The 27,586-nt window shown below is 41.4% G+C and overlaps 1 long non-coding RNA gene across 43 annotated transcripts in view; it reads left to right on the top strand.

Moving 5' to 3' along the window:
* LOC110482985 (uncharacterized) overlaps window positions 1-27,586 on the top strand; it is a 34,586-nt gene extending 7,000 nt beyond the window's left edge. For 4 of the 43 annotated variants that reach the window (XR_014957655.1, XR_014957645.1, XR_014957648.1 and 1 more), the window contains one exon: window positions 3,375-27,586. This is a non-coding gene — a long non-coding RNA (uncharacterized LOC110482985). The other 39 variants (XR_014957663.1, XR_014957675.1, XR_014957672.1 and 36 more) reach the window with 24 other exon arrangements.

Here is a 27,586-nt window from a genome sequence, read left to right as displayed (position 1 = left end):
AAAGACCCAGACAAACAAACAAACAAAAAAACCCCACTGAACCCCCAGCAGCCCTGGCTCAGCCTGGTGCTGGGGCAGGCAGAGCCGCGGGATGCGGTGAGGAGGAGGCGGGAGGCGGGCTGGAAGTTGCTGGGTGCCCTCCATCCATCCCTGGCACATCGCTGGCACCGCTGAGGCTGGGCTGGGGCAGCGAGCCCTGCGGCCGAAGGTGCTGCAGGGTGCGGGCGGGGAATCGTCCTCTCGCCGTGACACCGCAGAGAGCGGCCGGGCTGCTGCTGGAGGGCTCGGGCAGAAGGGGATCGAGGGATTCAGGGATGCAGAGCCAGCATTCGGGGTCTGCCCGCTTTAATCCCCATTTTCCAGCAGCGCCCTGCGTGTGTCAGCCCATCCCAGGGATGTGGGAGACGGGGATGAACAAGCCATTCCTTGCTTAGGTGCTTTAATGGCACGGTAAACAGGTTAGAAACAGAGGTTTTTAAAGACTCAGGTTTTCTTTATTGGTCACCTTCGAGGATAAATCATAACAGACGGTACTGGGGGCAAAGAATTCATCTAAAGGAGATCTCAGCAAGTCACTACCCGGACAATAGTCCACCTCCTGTTGGGCTGCGTATTGATCAGCAGAGGAGCTGAGGATGTCGCCACACTAAATATTTACTGATCACACACAAATAGCCGCGACTTGAACGATTTTCTCCTGTGAGGAGAGCAGAGAGAGAAGGGTAAATCATTTTATTAGTGTGTATAAAGCAAAGAGCACACTCTGGCTTGGAGTGTTTTAAAATGTGTCTTCAGCTGGATGAAAAGAGTTAGGGAAATCGATATGGAGTGATTAGACGAACCAGTCGTGTCAAAGAGAGAGGCTGTGAATTTCATGGATTTGGTTATACCGGGAGGGGGAAAATATACCGAGAGATTAAAGGGAGGAACCCATTGTAGCAGAGCCAATGAAAAAATAATATCTAATCAGAGCCGGCAAAGGTAGGGACGGGATAAGACCCACATTTCTAAAGAATCACATCAGCTGGAGAGGGATCAGGGACACAGATGAAAGAGGCAAACGGGGGGAGAGCTGGAGAGTAGAAGCCTAGAAATGCTACAGAGCAAATCCAGGAGAGGCAGAGAAAAGTCGCCTCTGTGGAGCAAAGCTGAGATACCACGAAAATGGGGACAAAAGGCTCAGGAGCGAGGGAGAGGGCTGGAGTGATCGGGCGCCTGCCTTGGAGGTGAAGTTGAGGGTCCCCAGCCCGTGTACCCAGCAGGCAGAGAGGCTCTGGCAGCACATCCAGCTCTCATCCGAGGGTTTAAATCCTTCTCCTACAATCCTACAACTTTGTCCTCCCCTCTCCTTCCCGCCCCCCTCCCTCCCCACAAGCAAATGTGGTGAGTAAAATGGATTTTAGCGTTTAACCACCTCATTTTATCCACGTAATGACAAGGCTCGTAATATGTAATCTACAGATTACTGCCATTCGAGGGTGACCACAAGTGGCATAAAAAAAAAAAATTAGAAAAATAAAATTTTCAGCATTTCTGCAAATGACAAAATGGCTAAAACCAGCCCTTGCTTTAAGTATTGAAGTTGGGGAGTTGCTGCTGCAGGATTTTGTCGGTCGTAGGGAGCAATTTAACCGTGGCTCAGGTACAGCCCTGGGGTGTCTCGGCGGATTAAAGAAAACTTTGCTGGAGACAAGCAAATATCTGAGTGCCAAAGGGCAGAGAGCTGGGAGTAGGGCAGGGCTCTGCCATGCGACGTTGAAATATGTTCTGTGGGGATGCTCGAGATTATGATTTTTCTTTTTTTGCCTCGAATCCGTGATGTTTGGCCCGTGTGCACATGCTACCTTCTCTCCGCGTATTTTTCTTTAGCAGAAAATAGGATGCGACTGCAGAGAACTGAGTCAAAGCAGCGAGAGAAAGTTTGAACCGCACTTTAAATGATGCTGATTGCTGGGAGAGAGGAAAGGCATCTCAAGCTAGAAACCGAGGAGTAAAACTGATGTGAAAACAGCTTTTCACTTCTCCTCCAAGTGCTAATTTTGCTACTGTAAACAAACACTGAAGTTAGAAACAGCTGCAAATAGCCTGCCGGGCACCCAGGGCTCAGGGACTGGAGGGGGTTGACTTTTGTTCGTCTCTCGGGCTGAATTCTCCCCCAGCTTTGCTTTTTTTTTTTTTTTTTTTAGCCCGAAATCAGGGGCTGATGCTGATTTCAGTTGTGGAGAAGGGACAAAAAGTATAGGCAGGCTCAGAGCGTTTGATGTGAGCCTGTGGAGTGCAGGCAGCTCGGCTGGGTCTCGAATGCAACAGGAAACCTCGGGACAGACTCAGCCTAATTAACAGTTTTCCAGAGCTGAAGCGATTTTTAGGAATCCCAGTGGATTAGCCCAATATGTTCAGGTGTGAGGCTACGAGGGCCTATAACTCCTTTCACTATAATCTTATAACCTCCTTACCTAATTCCTTAGATTGCAGATAGGAAGAGTCTGACCCTGGAGGTCGTAAAGAGCTGGGTTTCATTAACCCTTCCCTCCCCGGCGCCGCTCCAAGGTTAACTGCGCCGGGCTGTGTGCTCGGGGGAGCGAGGGAGGGCGGCCAGGAGAAAGGGATTTGCAAAAGGGGTCCATCCGCCGGGAGGGCAAAGCTTCAAATGATTCCTGCTCCATTCTTTCCCTCCCTTCAGCCAAAAAAAAATAAATATATATATATGGAAATAGGGAACTTTTCTCTTTCTCATGCAGCCGGAGGTGCATAAATGTACGGATGTTTGTGAGGTAATTCATCCCCTTCGCACTATTTCATTATTGTTTATTCATTTAATTTTTTTTCCCCCCAAACGTTCTAGAACCATCAGCAAAAAGCAAAGCAATCTCCATATTTAGGACCAGCACCAATCACTTGAGTTTCTTGTCCATAATAGAGCTGTAATCTTTAAATTAAAAAAAAAAAATAATCTAGAAATCTTCTCAGACTGTATTTGCCTGGGAACACACCTGGTTTATATTTTAATAGGTAGTTACATTGTATTGATTCAGGATACATCATTGATGTTGAAAGTTAATAACTCTCAAATTATATCTATCTGCCTACATACATAATTGCATACACAGTGTAACACTGGAGGAATTTGCATTTTGCAGCACATTCTTTGTTCTTAAATCTTTTAACACACTGCGTTGTTCCTTTGAAGAAAATGTTATTGAACCACATGTTTAAGGAAAAGATGCTTCTAAACTATATGTTTAAGCAATGAAATTGTTGAGTGAAATACAGATTTCTTTGTATCTCACACAAACCTTGCCACACGCCAATCTTAACCTACACATCGAACTGCCTTTTTTTTTTCTTTTTTTTTTTTTTCCCCTCCCAGTTAGAAGGCAGAAATATGTGAACTGCTGAGAGAGGTGGGTACTTTTTGGTAAGTATGTTTAGATATGATCTTCAGATACATTTATTGTACTTTCAAATTCTTGGGATACTAATTGAGCTAGCAAACAATATCCCAGCTGAATGTCTCAGCTTCTTCCTTATTTAACAGGCTTTAATGCAGAAGTATATTGTAGCCATCCTATACTAAACAATGTAGCTGAGGAGTCAGCAAAAAATGAAAAATACATGTTAAAACCAAATTATAATTGCTGCCTTATATCTGACTCTTCTTCCTTTCTGCAGTCCTAATGAACTCTTTAAAGTTTTATTTATTTATTTATTTTATTTCTGAGTGACAGATCAAAAATAATTAGCAGAATCAGAAGCAGCCAGGAAGCTTGAAATAATGTGTCTAAATATTTCATATTGCTACTTATAATACCAGCCCTTCAGTTGTAAAAAGGAACCATTCCTTATTTATTCTGTGTTGCTTTATAAATACAGAAGGATAGATTATTTTTATTTTTTCCTAGGGCCTGCCTCAATGATGCCATAAATAGAGATTGAGCTATCAGGAGGGGGAAAAAATAAAAGAGAAAGAATAAAATAAAAGCAAAACCCTGGACAGGAATAGAGACAGACAGATAAATGTGTAACTGTATCTGAACAATGTTACGTAGCACATTAGGAGTTGGTAAAAAAATTAAATCTATCGCATATTTATAACCTCATAATTAAAATACATTCTTATCTCTCTCCTCTGAAAGGTTGCAGCTTTCTTGGAAGTATTTTGAGTGCATATTTTAAACTCCATGTCTCAAACTGAATTAAGATGAGCTGTTTTGCCCAAGAATAAAACCTTTGTTTACAATTTAATATTTAACTTTCAGCTGCCTTGCCCATCGCCATATCATTTTCTTGAGATTTCACCTCCTTACATTTGCAAGCTTTATTTAAAATGATGTTAGCTCATATCAAATCCTAATTTCTTATCATAAGAAATGAATCAATATAATCCAAAACATTCCCCCTGGTCTGATCAAGGTAAATTGGATGAGAATCTTTCACATTCAAAGGGTTAAAGCTAAACCAAAAACTTTAAAGCAAAGAGATAGCAGCAAACAGTGAAAAATGCTACATCTGCTCTCTCTTGACAAGCTTGCATTATATCACATGTAAGGAAGCCCAAATTTTTGAATCTAAGACCAGTTTTAGTTTTTAATAGGAAATAATTACATGGAACTTTATTTCCAGGGAGAATGTCCCTTCCAGCTACAGTGTTTTGCTTTGATCTAAGTATTAACTGGTAATAAAATAACCATATTTTGGATCCTAAGCATATTGATGCTTAGAGGAATGTTATGCTTTCAATCAAATTTTAACTTTAGATTATCCAAAGGTATTCATCCTTCTTTTGTCAGAAACCAATTTGCTCTCTTACTCCTACAGCTACTCACATGTGGTTTGGTATACTTTGTTATTTTATAGTGGAATTTGCACTATGGAGGTGGAAAACTTTTAGATGGAATGAGATCATGTTCCAGCCTGGCAATTTGGGCTGTTTCTCATACAGGTTCCCAGCCCAGCCCTTCTTTACACTTGTTGTGCACCACCACCTTCGCTCACCTCTGAGGGCGACCACCGCGGCAGGATTTTGTTTTAAATATTCAGATTTTTTTTATTTATTAATTTAGTTTTTTTTTTTTTTTTTTTTTTTTAACCTGGAGAATCAATCATTTGGACCCATCCTGAACAATTAACCTCCCCTTTATATTACAGCCCCAAGTGCAGTACTTCATAAAGACATGAAAAGGACATCCCAGTCAGCAGGACCCGAGCCCAGGCTTGTCACAGAGTATAAAAGGAGAGAGAAGGGGAGTTTTTATCTCTTTGCCCCACCAGTTCTTAATAGTTCTAAGTTTCAGTGTGACAATAAAACAGTTTTGATAACATAGCTCATGGCTTTCTCTGCCACATAAAGTTTTCTTAATAATAAAAAAGAAGAAACTTTATCCCTGCTAAATTAAAATAGGGCAGATGTTGGATATGGTTCATATTAGCCAGCCTTTCACCCCTTTGCCCCTGGCACTAAAGTTCTGACTTTTTCTTTCTACTATGTCTGTTTCTAACTGAAAGGTATTATTCCTTCCCTGGCTCTCTTCTTCTATTTATTTTTTCAGTGTCTAAAATTAAACCTATTCATTTAGTAATATACATTCTATTTCACATTGCTAAACCTGGCCAGAGAGAGGAAACGTTTTCCAAAAAAGTGATGCACCACTGACCTTAAAAGAAAACATGAAGCAGGGGAAGCTGTTCTTAAAAGGTTTATTTCTAGAGAATTTTGTAGCTCTGTTGACATTATAGGGATAATGGCTGTATTGCAATGGGCTTTCAAGGCCCAAGAGGTTTATGTTTTCTTCTGACCGTGAGTCTAATAAAATTTTAAAGGTGCACAAAGTCTCATCACTTTAGATATTTAAAACTAGTTTGAAAAATCTCTTGGGAAACATATATTATGGTGGATAGCCCCACTGAGAAAGCAGGGGATAGACAAAAAAAATACCCTGAGTCCAAACCCAAATAAACCCCCCCAGGTTTTTTCATGCTAGCTCTATGAAAATCCTGGCTATTAAACTCCCAAGGATAGTACAGCTATTTTCTGCAGGGCTCTGCAGATAGAATTTATTGTCCATTTGGAATGATCAAGTTTAGGCTAATAAAAGGCCCTCTGTAAGCAGAAATGCCCAAGTTGATATTTGGCAGAGTTTTCAGTGGTGGAGTTTATACAGGATGGGGGCTCTGCACTATTTGAAATAACTCCTCTCCCAGCAGCTGAAGATGATCTGACACACAAGTAAATGTTAGCAGGCAGTGACTGAAGGTTAATCAGCGCTGCTTTCTGAGCTGGGTGCTTGAAAGCAGGAAAAAGTGAAAGCTGCTTTCCCTAGCCCTTCCCTATGCTAAGGTGCTGCTAACTTTTATGATTTTTTCCCCCCCTTCCTCTTTTACTATCTGTCTTTGTGCCTGAGGGCCAGTGAAAGAACACTGCAGATTCTAGATTGCTTTCAGAGTTTCCCTTTGCTGATGATGGATTACCATGTCAATTTAAACGGCATAGGATTAATTTGTTTCAATGATTTCTCTTTAGGCTGAATGCCAGTCTTTTTTTCCTACGCCTCTCCTTGCTCTTCACAAAAAATAATAACAATAATAATAATAAATCCTTTAACCCCCCCCAAACACTTTTGAGATCCCATGTTAAAAAGACAATAATAGAAATAGACAAGTTAGGTGTAATGTTGCAACACAGTTGTAGGTTTGAGTGTTTTTATCTCGTTCTAAGGGGCTGCAGCATACAGTCAGTCACATTAAAATGAAATTGGATCCAACGTTTATTCAATAAATACTTGTCTTGTAGGTAATCCAGAACAGAGTGCTTTTGACACATAAGGACTTAATTTGTCTTGGATAACAAGTTATTAATATGGCACATTTAAACTTGCCACCTACAATAAGGTCATTTAGATCTATAATACGACTCATGAGAGAACTTCATAAAGCCAGAAACAAAGTTTGAAACCGCCTCTGAGGCGCAGAGCAGACGCACGGCTCACGGTTTGCTCTTTTCAGAAGAAAGTTCAGAGCAAGTAGGAGCCACCCAAACCCAAATGGTGTGCATCTGCTCCTCTTTGAAAGGCAAACGTAAATGGAGTAAGGAGGGGAGAGGGAAAAAAAAAAAAAAAAGGAACCCAAACACACATTTTTGAATGAGTAAGCTTTAAAGCTGTGCTGCGTCTGCTCGCAAACTCATCGCAGCTTTGAAAGTGAAAAAACAACATTTGGTTCAGAGTGGAAATTCGCCTGCATTTGCACCCTACCTCTTCCATGTGCTTCGCAATTTACTCGCTTTTAATAATAAGTGAGGAAGTTGGAACATAATCCACCCATAAATGTTATTGCTGTAATTTGACTGCTCTGTGTTTGTTCATGCATTAGTTGTAGATGTAAAGCGAAGTGGGGATGGATGCTGGGGATCCCCGTGCAGCACGAACAAACAGAGCTCTTTGGGATTTCAGCACCCAAATATCCTGCAATTGTTTTCAGCTTTGGTTTCAGACCTGTCCTAACCCAGTGGTGCCTGCAAGAGGTGCATCAGGAGGGGAATATTGTGGGAATGCTGCTCGGGATGTGTTTGGCGACTGGCAATTCGGTCTCCACGCTGTGTCCCTGAGCTTTGTTATTCTGCTTTTCTGTACTAAGCTCTTGGTTGCTCTTGCCCTGGCAGATTCTGTCTCTTTAAGTAACTAAATCTTATTTTTAAGCTATTCCTGGGAAAAGGATGTTACACATGAGTAGAAAAATGCAGGCAAGAAAGGCTAATTGAATGAAAAGAGAGAATTAGGTTAAAAATAGAGTACAATCTAGTATCACATTTTCACTAGTGTAACCTGAAATGAAGGTGTCTCCAAGTCCCCAGTGATGCCAGAGTGTTTAGATGTTGGGCACAGATGGAGACACCTATTGAAATGTGTCTGAAGAAGATTAATAGGACTTGTCAGTGTTGGGAAAGCACTGCTTTGCTGTAAATTTCTACTAGCACAAGATGAATTACCGATGAATGCTCAGTTATCAACCCCATCACTATCATTGGACACTAAATCAAATTGAGCAGTTATCTGCAATCAGAAAATTTCTTTTAAAAGTAGGCATACACCTTTAGGCTTAAACTCTTAATAAGACAATATCCTCGATGGTATGTGTGTGTTCACAAAGGGATATGATTAAAAGTTTCCATACAAAAAGATTCTGTTCGGAAATGAACTCCAAGTTCAGTGTGAAATCAGGGTTGTCAAACAATAGAAGATACTCAGAAAATGCTGGTTATATAATACATAGTTCAGATGGGGTTCTGATCCAAAATGGATTTTCATGTGTGTCATTAGATTTTGGATCCATCCCCATTTATGAGAGGTTTTTTCAGTCCCTGCTCTCCCCTTATTTATGGCCATGATAAACACACCCCTTCTCTCTACCTTAAAGACTGAGCATCCAAATCATACATTAATGCAAAATAGCCATCATGACTCAGGATATATGTATAATAATAATACCACCCCCCAACATATTTAGGAAATAACAACTTAATATAATGAACTACGTGATGAAAGAGTCAATGAATAATATTTGAACTGAGAATATTTCTTTCTCTTCTTTATGAAAGGAGAAACTGTCAAAAGCAAAACTACCATGAGCATTTACCAGCCCACTCTTAAAGAATATTACCTGCATTTACCATCTGATGCTGCTGATGACAATGATATTAAATAAGTACTACATATTTTTAGTATCTAGGATTTCTTTCCCTCTCACCCAGACACTGCATATTATATCCAAGGAGATTTATCATTATGTGTTTTCCAAAGTAAATTTTCCCTGTTATTGAGACAAAGGCAGTTATTTGTGTTTGGGGAGGGAGACAGGTACAGAGCCTTTATCTGATCTGCGTCCCCAGGCAGCACCACCTTCTCCATCGATGGCAGATCTCCACTCTGGAGGATTTGACCCTATCTGGGTTTCTTCTTAGCCAAGGAATGTTTCCTACCCCTCATCTCCTCATGTCTCACCTGTGATGCTTTTTGAGAAGGGAACAACACGCTGTTTACCACGCAGCACAGTTTCAAAGCCTTTGTGCGTTTCTCATCTCTGGCCAAAGCTTATTATTTACCACCCTAAAAATTCACCAGGGTAAGGGACAGCAGAAGTTATTTTCTTTATTTTTACACCCCAATTTTCACACAGCAAATGCCCTGCATTAGGACCAGATCCCCCTCAGATGGAAGTTATTAACTTTCAGCAGAACAGGCTGATTTCAGCCAGCCACAGCCTGTGCCCTTCGAACACAGTTGCTTTGCAGCATCCCTGTGTTTATTTTTTTTCTTTGGAGGGCATGATTCTTTAAACATATTTGTTTTACACAGAGCAGCAGTTGAATCCTAACTTTTTTTTTTCCCACAAACACGTAAAAAGAATATTAATAGGGAATATTAACAGAGGTGAGTGCAGCATGAAGCTAGTTAGGTTGTAGTAGCTGAGAAATATGAACTAGTGAACATAATCCATAAACTCCATTTGGTTACTATAATACTCCAATCTGTATTTATTACAACCCCACTCTGATGCTTATACAACTGCAATTGCTAGATTTATACACTCTAATGATTTCACAATAGGAAAAACCTGTGTCTTTATCTTTCTTTTCCTGTCCAAAATAACCCCTTCCACATATACTTCAGGCTTCTCCGGACCTTGTCTGGGTTTAATCACAGGCTTTGGGACAAAATGTGCATTATTAAGAAGTATAAATATTTTCAGAAGCAATCAAAGGGCTGAAAGATTGATTCGGCATGTAGATTGGATTTAATTCGAAGCAGCTTTGTTCTAATGAGGACTACTGGGATACAAAGACGGCAGCCGCTTATGGCCACCAGTTGGGAACTTCGACTCGCTGCAGCAACCTGTCAAGAATTCCAAGGAACTGCCAGGTATTGAGCAGAGAAGTGGTGGGGAGGATGGTGGTCTATTGTTTGCAGCCTTCTTCCGAGGCTGGCTTAAGATTTCATAAGTCCCTCTTTTACCAAAATGACAATTCAGGTTCTTGCTGCCCACAGGAACAAATCCTGCAGTCCCTCACTCAGGGAAAACCCCTATTGACTTTGTGGGTGGCTTTGCCTTGAGGGAAAGGTGACAAAGCTTGGCTGAGCCTCAACTCCAGCCAGTTCAGGAGCTGTGCAGCAATTTGTCCTGCTCCCAGACCTGGTTGCTTTCGTAGTGATTTGTTCTATTCTGTTTTGCTCTCTGCACTTCTAGGCATGATGGGACCTTTTTTGCACAGGGAGGCGTTTATCCCTAAGGGAGTGACAGCTCTGTGTGGGCTTGGAACCTCCTGTCCTTGTTGGGTGACCCAGCAGAACTGCTGGACCTGTCCTGTCTCCCGCCTGCAACGTCCAACAAAACATTCTTGGGATGATGCTGAACCAAAGGGGACCCTTGGCTGCTTTCCCCTGAGACTTCAAAAGCCCCAGCAGTGAGGTGTGAGTGTGGGCCGTGGGGGGGTGTCACGTCACAGGTAGTTGGTTTCCCAAACACTGAGCGTACAGTCAGAATCACAGGATATACAGCATCAAACACAGACCAGTTTCTCTCTCCCCTTAGCCCCCCCTTGCCTACTTTTGTCCATAAAAGCAATAGAAAGAGAGAAAGCTTGAATTTTCTGAACTGTTTCACCCATCCACAGCTGGAATTCCAAAGCGAAATGAAAATGCCTTTAAAATCAACCCTACATGGGAGCCTGAGAGAACAAGTTTTCCTTTGTTGTAGGGTATAGTATTATTTGCTGTAGGTTTTTGATATACATTCTAAATTAGGCCTGCAAAGGAATGCTTCATCTTTAATTCATCACTCTCAGCTGAAAGAGATTAGCAATGTCTAGCACGCACCCTTCGTATGGTGCTGACCTCATCAAGTATGGCCTGAAATTAATTAGCCTCATTCATTCCAAATGGAAAAGGATAATGGAGCTGCATTTTAGAGATGACCATCACAAATTGTATGCAGCATATTTAAAATCTTTCCCCCCTTGCTCCACTCCCCATTAAAAAAAAAACTATGTAGATTAAAATTCTTTCCAGAACTTGCAATATGTCGGAGTTATCGAGGCATTAGGAGCAGAAACCATTCCGTTTTTATTTGTGGAACTGGGAGCCACATTTTGTATGTGTGGCTGTAAAAGCAGCAAGCCTGTCTTAATGGCAGAACACCTGGAATTAATTTGATATTTCCAGGTGCTCTGGCAAACTGGGACATCAAGCACTTGATGTTTAAACATTCTTCCACTGGCTTGCTTAAATCAATATGAAAGTGGTGTCCCTTTGTCATTCATACATGCAAAGTGCTAGCACAAACTCCAGCTTGGCTTCAGAGTCCTACATCACTCATAATCTAATTAGAAATCAGAGCAGAGCTGAAGCAGCATTCTTTGTGGATTCTTGGGCAGCAAATAGGGATACTTGTCTTTTGTTTCCCTCCTCGATTGCATCGTTCACAAGCTTTCACACCACATCTCTAAAGGTGGTTAGGTGCCTCAAGATGTTGACAGGCATGAAGGACAAGATTATTTAGGTGCCTAACCCGGCTGATTTCAAATGGAATTAAGCAACTGGATGTTACTGGGCTGGGAGGGGGGATGGTGGTGGTGTGGGGATGGGGGGGAAAACAAAAAGCAGCCAGTGCATATTAAAAGCTTTAATTTGTTGTCCTAAACTCTAGCAATGTGGGTGATGTTTTTCCAGGGTAAAATTGCCTGCAGGGTACGTTTGCTGAAGCCTGTTAATTCCTCCTGAGGTCAGCGGGTACCGGGCGCTGGGCAGCACAGCCTCTCCTGGCCGGGCACGGCGGTCGCGTGTGCTCCGGCTGCTTCCCGAGGGACAGGGACAGTCATGAAGAACGTGGGATTTCCCACAGGAATTTGGAAGATGCCCATGTCTAAGACAATAGTGAGGATTGGGCCAAAATCCAGATCCAGCCTTGATTCCTTCATCCAAGTAACCCCGTGCTGACCCATGGCTGCTGATGGATCGCAGCGACGTGGACCTTCCTCCCTCCTCGCTGCCCTGCATCAGATCACCAGGAGGAACTGAGAGCACTGTGAGTAAGAGATACATTTTTTTTCCTCACACCAAGCAATTCATTGCAAAACTTCAGATTTTGAAATGACAAGGTCAGAATGGCTCATATCTGCAGTGCTGGGGCTTGGGGAACATTCCTGCAGTTCTTATACCCAGGGCTGGAAATACAGGGAAAACATTTTGTGATATGTACTGTAATCACCTCATAACCAGAAAAATGGAGAATTAATTATTTCTCTTTTAACACAAACAAACATTTATCTTCCAAAGACTCCATTCATTAAGAACTGCCATTGAATCCAAGATTGAACCTATTGTTATGAATCCTAAATGAATTCAAGTTTGTCTACCATGAACAAAGCTGCTTGCCATCTGATAATCCAAATTTGCTCAGGAAAAAAGAATGAGCAAATGTTAGAAGCAGCAGGTGAAATCATGCCACAGTTATTAAGCCTTCTTTCAGGGGAAGCACAGGGTAGATTAAATTGTTATGTTAGGCCATGTTGTGAGCGCACGTCAATTTTGTCTGAGATCTTATCCTAGCTCAGAACTGTTTCCTCCTAAATTAAACAATGTTGATGACATGAGAAGCATATTGACCCAAAGATTCAAACCTTTGGATTCAGCAGACTTCTGATCTTTTGTCCACAGAGTATCAAGTTGTAAAACTGTGGAATATTAAATAATCATAATTATCTTCAACTTGCCCAAGTTCACTTGTCATTTTGGGACACTGGCACAGATTTTTCTTGCTGTTTTTTTTTCAGAACCAGGCATTGATTTTGACTGCCAGCTGGTATAATTTGCCATTGACCTTATAGATTGTGGGCCTATACTAATATTAAGTCTCATGCACCAACTGTGGGCTGTAATTCTATCTCTGATGCTCTTCACCTCATTTTTGCAAACGCCATTGTCCAGTAAAGCAGCAAACAAAAATCTTACAATCAAAACAACTGAATTATGCTAGTACTTTGATCAGCTCTTATCAGGCACAGGCAGTTCTTGAGATTCAGAAATACAGTGTAATCCACCTGGGATATGAAATCAAATTTAAAAATGAGCTGAACAGACATTTCTAGGAATACGTAAATTTCTAAATAAACCAGCTTTTTAATTCCACCTTTTCTATATTAGAACAAATCAATATTGTCTGCACCTGGAGTTGAGTTTCAACTGTCATAATTAAATATTATCCTGCTTCTTGCAGCACAGCTACACAAGGACTTTTACTCCTGACACAAGAGTTTCCTTAAGTAGGGACAACTCACTTATTACAGCAATGATTTAAGATCCACATGGTTCCATCATGTTTTAGAAAACAAATCTCTACCAAAACACACAGCACGATTCATCTCTGGAGTCAGAGCGCTGAAGAGATGGAGTAATAGAAGAAATAATATATTTTAAATGCTTTTTAAATACAAACATAATGATACATTAAATAATGTGATCTACCCAGCCGGACATGCAAACCTCATGTTCATTCATCACTTCATTCTCTTCAGCTGTAATGTTGGTTTTTGGTAGTCACTAACACTGCATAAGTTTGAATGGGACGGGAAACAAGGACAGTGCAGGGCTCTGTGTTAGCTTAGACAAGTAGGATGTCATTGCCAGCCTAAATTTGTTGATGAAACCAGGCATTAAGCAAGCAAACCTTCAGCCAGTGAAGCACGAGTTTGCTGATTTTAAGTAATGACATCCAGGAAGTGACACAGTGGATTTACACCAGCATGTACCTATGGACTAATAATGGCCACTTAGCCCTGGCAAAATAACGAGTCAAAATGGAGATTCACCTCTCCCCTGAAAATAAATATTTTGGTTTTCCTTATTCTAGTCTCATTTCTAATGTTCAAGAATCTGGGTTTGATCTTCTTTGAGGATGGGGAAGGACTTTTGTCTCTGAAGAATGGAGCTCATGGAGTCACTTGATCAATCCCCATTTGCACCCAGCAAAGACCATGGAGATGTTCAGTGGTACAAAAGGTATCAGCTCCCAATCTGGGGGCTGAGTGTGAGGCTGGGCCTTTCTGAGGGCTGGGGTTTGTGTCCATTTGTAGCAGATATTGGTGATCTATTATTGTTTCACCTAAATCCCTGGACATTGCAGGTCCACATGCACATGGTGACTTCACATGCTGAAAACAGAAGTGTGACCAGGAGCTTTGTCCCAGTTAGACTATTTAGCTCCCCTTCTGCAATGTTTTCTTTCCATACATCCTAATTCTCCCATCCCTTTCCCCTAATAACAACATAAATGAGTACTCTACAGGTGTAATTACAGTAATAGCTCTTTTACTGCAAATCCTGGAAGCCTGTAACGTGTAATTCATTTTTTCTGATAGTCTCCTATTCCAACACTAGACATGTTATTTTAAAATGTCTAGGACCTGAAAGCTAAATTTATAGTGATAGATAATAGTAATGGAAACCAAGCATCCTCTTTAGTTCAGACTTTAGAGCTGTGCTGTATCTCTTGGCCAATTGTTGCCTTGCTCACCTAGAAATATCATACCCACCACTACCACAGTGATTCAAATATCAGAGTTAAACAGAAGGAAGCAAAATACATCTCAATTTGTTTATTATAAAGCATGAATCTATAAAAACTCAAGACATCCTAATATGCAATGTGGATTTTTTCGTTATTCCATGGCAAATTCTGGGGAATTCTGGGGAAGCAAATTATTGCTTCTCCACAGTGAATCAGCCACATTTCTGATAACATGAGCTACCCTTCTTTTCTAGAGATGAACCATCACAAAACCATGACTGGAAAGTGTGGGGACCAAGCACTCAGGGAGTTGGCTGATGCAGCTGCTTCCCTGGCCCTGTGCTGTGGTCAGCCCTTCCTCATGGCACGAGCCACCAGAGGTGGGGACTGCTTCTGTCTTGGCTACTCCTCATCAGTGCTTTGAGCTGCACAAAGCCCTGAGAACCAAGGCAGCACGAGTGCACCACCAGGGATTTGCTCCTCTCATAGTCTACACCTGAAGCACTGCACAAAGTTCCACTCTTTGCTTCTGCAGGTAGGAGCTCAATCTAATTTATGGATTTGATTTTAGTTTAGAAGCAAGGCAATAATCCTAAAATAACTCAGAGGGTCACCCTCTTCTAGAAACAACATGGTTGCATCATTTTCTCTCCATTTTCTGGAGGAAGCAGCCAGCTTGAGGAGGGAATGCTGGCGCATACCCCACTTGATAGCTGAGAAGAGCAAACTGACAAATTTTTTAATATGCTGCATCTTATCAACAACCCAGTGAATAAAGGGCAAATGAGATTTTCCACTGGTTATTCACAGATCTACATGGTTGAATGCTGATAATCTGCCATTTAGTCCAGAGACTGGACAGAAATAAATCACCAGATAAAATACAATATTCCTAGTGAAATCCTTTATGAAATGTGTTCTTGCCCCAAACCCCTCCTGGAATAGGCACAGTAATGCTCCCTGAGACCTGGCAGCCCTTCGAAGTGAGCATATGGTCTGCTCAGCTCTCGCAGCTCTGGTGCACGGTGAGTAAACACGCTGAACTGTCAGAGCAAACAGGGGGCTCTTTAATAGCACGGAATTCTGTGCCTGCTTCAAACTCCATCACTACTCCAGAAATGGATTTCCCTTCTCTGCTGGAGCGTGCACTGTTTGCAGGAGGAGCAGGAAAAAAAGTGAGAGAGTCTCCTCGGATGGTGTCTGTAACATCTCCCACAAAGCTGGAAATGCTGTGGAAGGGTCTCGGTGTGTCGAAAGTTTCATTTTCTGGTGATGCTACATCACCTTCTCCATTATTTTAAGATGTCCTCTGATGCATTGTAACTTGCTCAGTAATTGGAATAGAAAGAGAGGCCTGAAGGTAAAAATCCCGATGTTAATCAAGGCTGGCAAAGGGCAGAACATTAGCTGCAGTAATTGTTTTTCTGAGGGAGTCAACAAAGCCGGGCTCGTCTGCGCTAGCAAACAGATCCGGTCCTGCCTCTGTGCTCCTCACACTGGCAGAACATTGCCCTGAAATCACTGGAGCAGGGATCGGGCCAGGAATGAGCAGCTAAGTTGCAAAGCAAATTAATTCCTGCCAAAAAAGTTCAGCTATGCTCAGAAGTATGTAAAGTGTCTGATTTGAGAAGTGTCAAGTAGCATTTGTGACCAATTATCCAAGATGAAGGGGGCAGAGCTATGTTTACATGTACTAATCTTCAGCCAAAGTTTGAAAACTCTAATTCATGGACACGCATCAAATTTCTTTTCCAGGCTTGGCATTTGCCTGTACGCACGCATGCACATTGCTCGGGGATGACAGGAAAACATGATTATGACTTGCAAATAATACAAATAAGAAAAAAAAAGAAAAAGCAAGAAGAGCTGCCATGCAGCAGCAGCCTGGTAATTAAACCTATGCTGTGATATGCAAAAAGAATCATGGACTACTGTATGAGTAAAATAGCTTTATCAGCTGTGCTGAAATATGACGTGTGCTGTGTCTGTATTGTTATTTTTCCACAACCTGTGAAGCCCTAGGAAATGATCTACACAAAAGAACAAGAAGTAAAACTGCCTCTGCCATCTTCTGTTTAATTAACATAGGTATACCAATTTAATGCAATTAAGCAAGATAGGAGGGGACAATGACAGAGTTAGCATTGCTGTGGCATAAGAAGGGCTGCAAAATGAGAGTGATGGCCGTGAGGAAGAGCAAGCTGGCTGCAGTTTTGGGAGGTTTATGCAGATGTATTGAAATTTAGGGGCAGCTGATTTTTCATGTGGCCAAGTGTTTATCTGCCCCTGCCCTTTCCTTTACCCTCTCAGACCTTGCAGGGTAATCCCCAGAGTGGCAACAACTTTTAAAGCGATTCCTCTTTCTTCTAACAGATTCCTGATGCTAAAGGTCTGACCTTAAAATGAGCAGTGCATAGGGCAAGAGTGGGTACTGCAGTGAGCTTCTGGCCTTCAACCCTGCCAAATACAGCTATTTTGGTAACCAGAACAGTATATTCGTGATGGGTGAGGGAACAGAGCCTTTCAGTGCAGGCTTCTCAGCATATTAACTCTGTCTGTGCTGGATTCTGGGTCCCTGTGAAGGTTGCCTGTGCCTGTTTAAGACCATAAATGCCGATTTGCAGAAGTCTGTAGCATTCTGTGACTTCATGGTTGTGCCTTAGTGCCTGGTGCACCCAAAACCTGGACTGAATCCTGTGGATTTCCACGTGGATCTGGGAAGGACTGTAATCACATGCAGCTGGGAGTAGCTCAGACTTGGATTTCTTGTTGGCAGGAGAGGCACAGCCTGGTTTGCCACAATGCAACTGTCCTCATTAATGTTCTTCAGGGCCTGATGTACTGGGACCGCCATGGTTGGGTCAGAAGATGGCTGAGTTTTCCAGGCTCATTCTCTTGTCTTCAGAATGTTAAATTGGGTGATAATGAGTAGTAACTGTGTTCTTTTTTTATGGTGAAGTTGACACTTGCCTTCTAGTAAACAGACACAGAGATGACCCTCCTCATTTCACACAGGTCACCAAACAGCCCTGGAATGGTAGGGGTTATTGGCCATTTACCAAACTCTGTTTGACTTGGGTTCATGGGTGAGAGATGAAAGGCTCTATATTGCATTACCAATCCCTGGGGCCAGCCAGTCTCCCCAAAGAAGCATTTCATTTAGCAAGGCAACTGCTGGCCCATGGGAATCGGAGACTTGGGAAAAAGAGGATGCAGTTTCAATTGCGAATGTTTCCTCAGGGCAGATGTCTTAAAGCCACACAGAAACTCACTGCTTCAGTGTCACAATAGTTGCTCCAGGACACTTAATGACCAGCAGATTTTGCCCTTTAATTAATCTCCCCTTTTCCCCAAGAAAACATCCGTTAGGTTCCTTGTGGTGTTTCTGCCTCTGTCCTGATCTTTTGTCCATCTCCCTGGGGCAAGACCACTGCAGCAGTTGTGAACTGTTACCTTTTCCAAGAGCTTCAAAATTGAAACAGATGAAGCAAGGAGCCCTGGTTACATGCTTAGAGGTGTTGGGCTCTTGGGAGGAGAGATGAGTACTTTTGAAGTGTCAAATATTTTCCTTACCCTAAAGCAAAGATGCTGACTGATCTTTTTGGTTATAGTAGAGTGGTCATTGCTATTGGGGTAGTCCAAGTGCTGACTTTTTACAGATTATGGATGCAGTGATTGATGGCTGCAGGAAGAAGAATATTTGATTCAGAACAAGAATTCAACCCAGACTTGTCCTGATTTTCCTATGATCTGAAATTCCAGTGTTGTTCCAAATTCATTATCACTGATTAAAATCCTCTTTCAGTTTCCTCCCTTTCTGTTTGTGATGTGAGTCATGAGACATCCAGAAGTTGCATTTGTTGTTTGATAGTTTTACATCATGGTTGTAATAGTGCATCTGCCAAGTCAGCAGGTTCTTTTCTGTATTTGTTTATTTGTTTACCACTCCATTTCCAGCAAGTTCTTGTTACCCAGTTCCTGCTGACAACAGAGGAAGAGGCGCAAGTCAGCTCAGAAAATGAACGACTAGAAGGTAAGTGAAAAGAATAGTAAACACAGGCCATTCATGTAACAGGACCCAATTCATTTTTGTGCCAGGGAGATTTTTTAAATGGGACTTCTCCCAGTGGAGAGCTCACAATGCTCAAGGCCTGTTTCACTATAAAAACAATACATAATTATTCCGGGCTTATTATTATTTTTTATCTCTCTTTTTCCAGTTGCAGGGATGAGATCAGGACCCAGTTTATTGCTGTGCAGACTGTGCAGCACACGGGGCTGCAGGACCCTGTGGAGGCAGGTAAATACACCCAGGTGAAGGTTCAGGTGGCAGCTCTGAGCTGGGAGAATCCATCAGCAGCAAAAATGGGGACTCAGCCTCCTGAGGGCCTCAGTCCTCAGATCCTGCTGCTTGTTGCTTTCAGCATGTTTTCTTTTCACACTTATTTTGAATCACCGAAATGGTGAATTGAAAAAATGTCATGTCATTTGAAGCACTCTTTATTGTATTTATAGAAAACAGATTATCTGTTCTCTGAGGATAATGGAAACCGAGTAGGATGAACTCATCTGGAGAAAATGTAGGTTGGGTGTGACAGAGAAACTTGTGTTTTATACCGCAGTGACATCTTAATTTCTGGTTTTGGTATGGCAGACTCAGTGATACTGAACCATCCTGGTTCCTGCTTTCAGGCTGGGGACACAAGTTGGACTTGGAAGAAGAAACTTCCATGCAGAGATGTGACTGCAGTGTGAACACTGTGCCAGGGTAAGAGAAGTTTTGTTTAATTTGGGGAGTATACAATATGTAAAGTCCTTACAAAGTCTGTTGTTCATCCCAGCCTAGTTAAACTGCATTTGACCACTACTTATTCAATCCAGTAAAGTGTACCTGAGTACCACAGCAACACCTGCTCTATTTAGATATTAAGATTATTTTGTCAGTTCAGCCCTTTAGGATTTAGCATTTAATTAATAAAGGATTCTATAACACATGCCTAGTTGAGCTCTCTCTCAAATTCCTGATGATTTGGGTGATTTTCTGTAGCCAATTTATATTTTAATTAGTTGTAACACTTCTTTACTTTCTATTTTGAACAGCAGAGACTTAAAAAATAAAAAGCTAAAAAATGACTCTAAAAGTCTGAATGGATACTCATTATAATTTTCTGTTCAGTACTTGCATGTCCTGCATGTCCTGGGTTATCTTAGGTGACATTTTCATGTTGACTGCTCTGCGTTAGTTCTGCTCAGATAGAAGGCAGTGACAGTGGATCATGTATTATAGGTTTCTTTACAGATGAAACCTACAGTGTTCTAAAATCCAGTAACAACACCAGCAACTTCCACACCCCTCTGTGCTCCTACCATTGCTTTGAACCAATTTATTTATTCATTTGGGCTTTAAGTAGTCATATGAATTCCTTCTTGCTGCAACAGCAGGGGTACAGGAAGGGGTGTTTGAAACCACGCAGTCCTTTCCACCCTGGATTTCAGGAGGAGTTATTCTTGTCTCAGAGATGACGCATTCAAATATCCCTCTATGGATTCCAGGTGAGTTAGTCACATTTAGATGCTTCCAAGTAATACATAGAAAGGTGCTGAGAAAATGATGACTCTCTGCCTAGTCACAAAAAGAAAAAAGCTCTGAAAAGTATATCTGAGCAAATTATATGTAGTAGCCCTCAAAATATTCTAAAAACACCTGGGGCCAAAGGGCTTTTACTTTAAAAACAGTAGGGATGCATAGTATTTACTTCACTGACTGACCCATCAGCTGCTTTCTGTCCCCAGAAACAGTTCAGGAAATAACTGGAAGTATCTGAAGACATAAAAAGGATAATTAAGTTTCATTGTGGAAATAAGAGGGTAATCTGTCCAGACAAATCTAGGACCTAGTACTGCAAGCTGTAGTATCTGAATATAAAAAATGAGTAATTTTGAAAAAAGATGTCTATCAGGACTGTAAATTCTGAGAGTAAAAAAGTAGCTTTGCTTAATAGACCATCTCTCTCTCCATCTCCCTCTAACTCATTTTCTTATTCTCTTTCTTCCTTCTGTGTTATTGCAAAAAAAAAAAAAATGTGTGCAAAATCTGATATTGAGAATGCTTTAGCTTCATTTCCATCGTCTATTCTTCAAATGTTTTGTTCCACTGGGAAGATTTCCCCTGGGAGATAACCCCAGCCATGACTGCACGAGGCTTGTGGGGTGGCTGATTTGCAAAGGAACAGCTGTATTTTGAGGTGGCTCAGAGGCAGCCAAGTCCCCACTCTTCTGAGGCTCTTAAAAATATTTGTGAGCTGGCATGAGAAATCACCTGGGACCCAGAGCAGACCACAAGTGCTTAGGACAGTGTTTTCTCTGCACCTTTTCTTGCTGAGCAGAACTGCAGCACTATAAACAAATGTGAGTTTTGCCTCATTCTTAGGTCCTGTGAGTTATGAAAGCCCACTCCAGATGTAATGAATGTATAGATCATTTTGACCAGATCATAATCTATTAGTAAATAATGCTCTCTGAATGTATAGGTGAAATAAAGAACTTGCTACTATTGCTGTATTGGTATCAAAGTTTACTGTAGAGGCCAACACGATCCTGAGGCTTTGTGCTACTGACATTTAAATACAATGCAGAATTAACTACAGGGCTTGGTTAGTAAATTCCCTTCTGGATTAGGATATTCAGGTTTTGCACTACTGGAAACAGAACCCAAACTATACTGTGCCATGGCTTCAGCTCACTGACACCCTCACTCATATTTATAGAATTTTTCCACTAGGTTCCTAATTGTGGTGGTGATATTAATTAGCAAATCACACAATACTTTTCAGAATGAGGAGAGACTGATAGAGCAAACCCTTCTATCACCTATGAATTTTCTTTGCTATCCCTGGAGGAAGCCCAAGGGTACCAGACTAAGACCTAAGGCAAATTGTCAGCACAGTCTATAGGCCATGGGAAGGTTAGGTTTAAAGAAGATGTCACTTTAGGGACATCTGTGTGACACATGCTGCAGTGCCCAGACATTGGAGACTATGTTTTTGCTCTAAATCTAGAGAGGAAGTCAATAGGAAAAAAAAAAGGGAAAGAAGCACGGGGGAATAAAAGTACTTTTGAAAGAGAAGAAATCTACATTTCAATGAAAATCCTTTCAAGGCATTTCAAATAAGAGTCTGAGAGAAATAATTACAAAGTTTGGAGAGAAAGAACGTTAGCTTTGATATCTTTTTCTTCTATGAAGCAATTAAAATAAGCAATTTTTCAAATACTAAGCAGAAAATTACTAATGGCTGAACCCAAAAGCTTTCATTTCCTTCTTGGGGCCTTTATTCTTCTAAAAAAAGACAAAAAAAAAGTGAAGGTGGTTTTCCAGATAGATTAATGCATAAAGCAGTCGCTAGTTGGATGTCATAAAAACTACAGCAGCATAGAATAGCTGAGATTAAGAGCTAGATTTAAATCATGCAACAGTCCAGTTAATATCAATGTCTAATTAAGAAATGCATAAGAAGTCTGTAATGTTGATTTGATGGAGAAAAACTCTAATAGGGTTTCTTTTGGAATTTTCCATTTCAATTGCTGTGTAGACTTTTAATGGATGTCCTATCCAGTCTTTGGTATTAGCAGGAATCATCCTCAAATTAAAACCAAGGCCTAAAATGGAGCACAGGTAGACAAATTAGCTGGTCTGGGAAGCAGCCTGGGTAGAATGACTGTGTGAGCTGAAGCCAAAATTTGAGTACAAATAAAAGAGAGCAAACGTCTCAAATCTGGCGTGGAAACCCTCTCTGCTTCTCGTTTGAAGCAATCTAAAACCCTGTAATTTGAAACAATGTGATGTTAACCCATTTCCCCACCTCCCTAAGCCTGCAGAAATTCCTGACAATTCATACTTAGACACCTAGACCACTAAGCATTATTAATTAGTCTTTTTTATTTAAAACTTTCCATAGTTATGCATATTAGTAGTGTGTAGAGGTGGGTTCTTCTCTGCTTGTGATGGGATTTAGAGCACACAGGTCCCTGTCACCATCAACGAGCACCATTAATCTCCCACTCCTCTCTGGGTAGCTAAATCTCCCAATCCCCTGGAGCAAAACTAAGCCTGTGGTGCCTTCTTTGTCCCATGGATCATCCAAGACGTTTGGTCTCTAGATATGAAAGGGGAACTGGTTTTGAGCACATGACTAATGCCCTGAAGTTGCTAAAAGAGGAGCAGTGTAACTCTTGGTATGCACAAATTCACTTAGCAAAGAGGGGGAAAGCACAGTGCTGGGTTCAAGCAGCAGTGTATTTGTTATCACCACTCTGTTGTTGATCCAGCAGATCCAGAGGGAATGATCTCAAGGAAGATGGCACATTCGGAATAACCCCTCTGACCAATGCATGCTGGGGAGTAATTTTAAAGTTCATTAGAACACATTAAAATATTTGCCATGGCAAAGAAAGGCACATGATTCCATCTGTCTACATGTCTCTTTCCAGTACTAAATACATACAGAGACCTTTCAGAATTATATCATTAAGTCTTGTCACGTCCACAGAGAGTGGAAAAGACTGGAGGTGAAAATCAGAGTAACAGTGAAATTTTGGCACTTTTATTTTTGGGTCGTTGCCCGAAATGTCACGGTCCAAATTCATGCCTGACATTGCCCCGTTGACCCATGAAGCACAAATATATCTTATTAAAGTGTGATACCATGGCCCTGGGGGATGCTCCAAGGATTTTTCTCATTGAAAGTGATGGGAACAAGAATGTTTTCAGTGAGGTATCTGCCTTCTCAGTGGTGCAGAAGGTCTGATGTGAGGACACTCAGGCCATCAGAGAAGTCTGGGTATTTTTACCCTGCTCTTCATGGTAAGACTGGGAGGTGCCATGGGTTGGGATGATCCTAGAGGATTGTTCAGGTGGAGTTCTAACAGGATGCTTTGTCTGCAACCTTTATTAGACTTATCCAATACTTAGGGAAAAAACAAGAGTATGAAGCAGGCTGTCCTTTGCAAACACACAACAGAAAAAAACCCAAAACTTAACTTGTCCAATGCACTTGAGAGCCACAAATTCTGTTACAGCTTTGCTAAATGAGAGGAATATTTCTGTCCTCCTCTATAAAACCATCCTTTTAGACATTACTGCAGCCATGACCTCACCACAGTTCCTGGATTCCTTCTGAAAAGATTAAAATGAAATAATACACAAATGATCTCATCACAGCGTAAAGGACATCTTACACAGGGGGGGAAAACTAATCAGGAGGACTTCAGTGCTGCATTTGTAGTAGCAGTAGAAAAAGAACTGTAACACCACTGTGGGAAAACAGATGCCAGAGAGGCATTTTGGATTTGTCCTACCTGCTCCAGCCTGTCACACCTGTCATCCTCTTAGCTGTGTCCACATCTATCACCTTTCCTTTTTTCCTACCTTTATCTACAATTTGTCTATTCTGTGCCCTTCCCACCTGCTTTATTATTACCTTACTATTCCTGGTAACTTTGAATTGTGTACGCTCCTATTCTCAACTACACCCAAAATGCATTTTGCAGAGTACATACAATCACCTCACACAAAAGTATTCACACATACTTCATCTGTAGTTTATATTATTCTGGATTAAGAGCACTTTTTCTATGTTTTCATACAGCTCTCAGCCCAAGGGGTCATGGATGATGACAGCTCTCAGCTACTTTGGAGCTGTTGTATCTTCTAAGAGAAATCAGGAAGATGCATTATTTTCTTTGGTAGGACAATCTATAAATTAATATTTATGTGAGACTCTCACCACATTTTTAATGTATCACATTTTGATGCTGGAAAATAGAATATATTGAAACTAGGTGATCTTTAAGGTCTTTTTCAACCCAAGCTTTCCTATGATTCTATGATCTTCAGAACAAGATGAATATAGTGTTAATAATGCAATCTCCTCTCTCGTGCCCATAGGTCCTCCTCAGTTCTGCCTTGAGGTGACACCATTAAGCAAGAGGTGACAAACCGGTTTCCTTTCCCAAGGAAATGTCACGTAACTGCCCAGGGGCCAGCTTTGGCGGGGGTTTCACCCTGACTTTTCAAGGAGAGATGTGCTGCTCCTTCCCACCCTGGCAGGAGGAGCTGAAGCTGCTCATTCAGTGCTGTGACATTTCTCAGGCAGGAAGAAAGGCAGAAGGCATCAGGCTGTAGGGAGGGATCAGGGCAGCCACCTTTAGACATTGGCAAAGAAACCTCCAGAATTCATCCAGAGGAGACAAGTTCCCAGGGCTAGACCATGGATGGTGGTGCCTTCCTATCCACCCAACAAGATTTGCTACACCTAAATGGGGGAGCAAACACATCCAAGCCCAAATGCTCTGCAGTTGACAGATCAGTGAAGAGAGCCCTGAGCAGTGATGAGTGCTGTAGGATGTGTGCTGCAGCATTAGGGAAGTCCAAAAAGCCCAAGGAGCAGTGCAGAGCATCTGTCAGTAAGAAAACAGCTTGTGAAAAGCTGTTGTAATTCTTGTCCCCAGCAGCCTAACTGGAGGCACAGACTCTCCCAAGGCAGAGAGGACTTGGAGAACTCAGGATTTTCAGTGAGATCTCTCCCAAAACCCTGCAGATATACCAGGTCAGCTCAGTCCAGGCCAAAGTTGCCAGGAAAGGTCCTCGGCTCTGCTCCAAGTTCAGTGCTCTATTGATTGGAAGAGGTATTTATTGTAGGTCAGGATCTCAAGGCAAGACAGCTGAAGCTGCAAGGACTAAATTGTCTGTTCCTGACCCACAGATAAAACAAATGGCCAGTTCTAGCCTAATCATCACTTCTGCCTAAGGAAAGAGAAACTCTTTGAGGTAAGTTCCCTTGGATATAATTCTTTCTTTCTAGGTTACCGAAGGGCTGCAGCTAATACATATCCTGAGTCATAATGTGGATTTGCACCTTTCCTGTGAAATATAGCTGGTTTATGTCCAAAGGATCCTTTCTCTCCCTAATGCTCACTCATATTGTTACAACTTCTACATTAGTTGCAGGTGTGAAATGCCAACTGATCCACATTTCTCCTGCTGTCAGCAGGGGAGTAATGTGTGTCAAAGGCCTGCTTCTCAGAGGGGAGGTCACCCAGATCTCCATTTGCACATCTGCTTTGCTAAACACAAAACTCTGGAGGTTTGAAAACTCCAATGTGCAACGAAATGGGATGTACAGAAGGAACTGCTTGAGCAGGACACAGGATTTTCCCTCTGTAAAAAATTTCTTCCTGCATTACAACAGGTGATCTCTCACTTTTAAGTTCTGTGTTAATAAGGAAAAAACTACACTTCTCTGCATTCCACGAGCAGACAGGATACCAAGAGGTTAAAATAGAGCCTCACACATTAAGCAGAAAGATGCTAATATTCAGCATGTCCCTGTGTGGAGTGTGCAGACATGAAGATCAGGAAAGTGCCTGATCAGAGCTCCTGGAGGGACCGTGCTGCTGGAGCCTGCCTCACACAGAGGCATCCTGCTTTGGTTCTGAGGCTTCCAGAGGAGCTTTCAAACATTTCTATTTCCTGCTGTTAGTGGATTTTTTTCATACCTTGGAAGAAGTCTTCCGATGGTAATGTATTTGCAGTAGATTCTGAGATAATAATTCTTGCTCTGGGGAACTTTAATACACAGTATTTTATACCTTCTACATTTTATATGAGATCAAAAACTCCTCCTATATATACACATACATGCCTAATTCTTTCTTGAGTCCTGCTAGAATCTAGAATATCCCTAAGGATGCCCACAAGTCATCTATACAGAATATTTTTTGGTCTTAATATGTTTGGCCTTTTAATGTCATGTGTTTATGACATCATGATTCTGGTTACTCTGCACTTACAGGACATTTTAAACACATGCATCCAAGCATAATTTACCACTATGCATTGTATTTTTTCCTCTCTCAGTTGACTATTTCCAGATTTTTTTGGGGGGCTAGTGAAACCAATACTGACCTTTGTATCCAAAATGAGAAAACAGGGACTTGGTCATCAGCTGTATGCTGATGTTCCATGGATATAACATCATGTTACATGGAATTTAGACCTTGTATCCTCACAGTAACTTAGTTAGAATTAAAGAAAATTGATTTTTAAAGGCCAAAGGGTACTGGGAAGGGCCATGAGCTGAACACATAGGTCAGAGCACATTTTGTGATAAATTTCAAACCTGAAATTCCAGCCCTGAGCCTCTGCTGCTCATAATGGACATTTCCTTAAGGGAGCTGTTGAAAATAGTTTTCGTGAGAATCACTTTTAATACTGAAGAAGGAGAGCACTTGCATTTTAAGGAAAAGTTTGATTCTGGAAAAGACTCTCTCTGGAAAAGCTGGTGAGTTAGAGGAGCTGTGCTGTAGAAGACAGAGTGGCTGTTTGGCTCTTCATGGAAGTGTTTGTTGAATTCCCCTGAAATTTACACCAGAAATTCAGAAATTTCATCTTTGATCAGATGAATCAATCTGATTCATCTGAGTAATAGGAATGACATTGGTTTCCCTGGGCTGTATGTTACAGACATGAAAAGAAGTGGAGAAAGGGATACTGATTTTCTTGGAATGAATTACAGAAAATTCGGGCTTGGAAAACATTTGACTACAATATGCTGAAAGCTTAAAGAAAAACTTTATAAAGAAAAAAAAATTAAATAAACATTTTCCAAGAGCATGCCTGTTAATTTTATCTTCATTTTTGCCATGTATAATTATGAGAAACACAGACAACTCATAAGATTTTTTAGTTTCTGTTGAGAATTGCCTTTTCCAAGATAATTCTGTACACTATTACTTTAGCCCACTGGGTATCATGTAGGGAAGGTGCAAGATTATGTACATGAATATTTCTGTCTACCACTTATGCGTGCTGAGACAATATCAACTTATACTTTCTCCTGTCATTGGTCCTTATTCCGTAGAGGATATTCTTAATTACCAGCAAGACAATTTGGTAATATCATGTAAAGTGTAACAGCATAATTTCTGTGATGATTTACACCTGCTAAGGATCTGAATACAGAATTTTAAAACA

Source organism: Lonchura striata, chromosome 10, assembly GCF_050655825.1.
Source record: "Lonchura striata isolate lonStrDom1 chromosome 10, ASM5065582v1, whole genome shotgun sequence".
NCBI classification, from domain to species: Eukaryota; Metazoa; Chordata; class Aves; order Passeriformes; family Estrildidae; genus Lonchura; species Lonchura striata.
The sequence above is the reverse complement of the archived record's forward strand: the minus strand, read 5'-3'. Positions and strand labels throughout refer to the sequence as shown.